Raw genomic sequence first — 1,618 nt, 5'->3', positions numbered from 1 at the left:
TAAAGGCCTGTGCTCTTATGTCAAAATAAGGAGAAGAAATTGCTCGGTTTTAGAATAAGGTTTATGCTTTAGCTTTGGACTTAAGATTTTTCCCTTCTGTCTTTGTCTTTCTTAAAGTGCCGATTTTGCCATATTCTTCAAACCTAATTAGAAATAATGCAAATAAATCTTTGAAAAAATATGTAGCAAATAGTTCTAAGAATATGTCTTCTTATACTTCTAAAAATGAAGTCATAGTTATGTCAATAAATTTTGACTCGATTGCAGAGTGGCTCAGTCAGAAGGGGCATGTCATGTGACCACGATGACAGGTATTCATTCATAATTTGATGACTTCTCCACCTAGAATCTGGCAGCCTGACAGCCCAGCACCTGCTCAAGCCCAGCAGTGAGCAAGGAGTCCCTCAGCAGTAAATGAAGAGATGTGGGTATAAAGAGATGTTTTATCATTCAATATATTTTTTGGTCTCATTGTCCAAGTATGTAAAATTTAGCCTAAGCCTTCAGGTCGACCATAAAAAAGACCTGAGGACCTCGTCATTCTGCACAAACCTCAAGGAGTTGCCTGGAGAAACAATTTATTTTCTGCAGCTATGCAGAGGTATAAAAATGAATGGGTTGTAAAGAACATTAACAATTTAGTGTTACAGTATCTCTAAAATTTTCAATGCACATACCCACTTTGGGGGAATTTATGCTACAAAAGTGAAAGCATCAGTATATAAGGATACATTCACTAAAGATGTGTTTATTTCAGTATTGTTCGTCGTGGGGGGAAAGCCCTTGAATGTCTATTAGTAGAGAAATAGTTGAATAAATTCTGGCACATTTTTCCTGTTAACTGTGATATGTATGCTTAAAAGAATGATTTAGATCTGTGTGTATTGACCTGGAAAGATGTCCATGCATATTGTTTTGTTTTTGAACATAACCTCAAGATTTTATTGTCTTCATTATATAACAAAATATGAAGCCGAGAACTGGATCACTTGGCCCTTTCTCTCCTTATCTCCTCCCAGTTCCGCCTGCTTGCATCTCTTAATAGCAGCATTCTCTTGGATCTGCAGTTGGGCTCAATACATTCAAGCCTCGACACAGTCTTTGTGGTTTCAGCCTTTTTCCGTAAAATCGGCTTAGTCTGCCCACCATGGCCACTCTGCTTCCTGTCATAACACCACTTTCCCTGGGCATAAAGAGAATTTTTGCCTTTCTTGTGCTGTGTCACTTTGTGGGATTGGTGCTTGCCACACTTCTTGCCAAAAGTCAGGCGGGCTTGAGGAACGTTCACCATGTTTGCGAGAGTGCTATCGGCACAGAAAGAAAGCACTATCTCGTTCTCTTAGAAAAGCCATTGCTAAATGAGTAGGAGTACAAACTCATCTTCATGCAAATACCTGTGTGTTGGGGCGCCTGGGTGGCACAGTGGTTGGGCGTCTGCCTTCGGCTCAGGGTGTGATTCCGGCGTTAAGAGATCGAGCCCCACGGGGCGCCTGGGTGGCACAGCGGTTAAGCATCTGCCTTCGGCTCAGGGCGTGATCCCGGCGTTGTGGTCGAGCCCCACATCGGGCTCCTCCGCTATGAGCCTGCTTCTTCTCCCACCCCCCCGCTTGTGTTCCCT

At 42.5% G+C, this 1,618-nt stretch overlaps 1 pseudogene; it reads right to left on the bottom strand.

Moving 5' to 3' along the window:
- Positions 1-953: 953 nt before the first annotated feature.
- Positions 954-1,291, bottom strand: LOC100474968 (annotated as a pseudogene).
- Between the last annotated feature and the right edge of the window lie 327 nt (positions 1,292-1,618).

This window comes from Ailuropoda melanoleuca, chromosome 2 (genome assembly GCF_002007445.2).
Source record: "Ailuropoda melanoleuca isolate Jingjing chromosome 2, ASM200744v2, whole genome shotgun sequence".
Classification (NCBI taxonomy): Eukaryota; Metazoa; Chordata; class Mammalia; order Carnivora; family Ursidae; genus Ailuropoda; species Ailuropoda melanoleuca.
The sequence above is the reverse complement of the archived record's forward strand: the minus strand, read 5'-3'. Positions and strand labels throughout refer to the sequence as shown.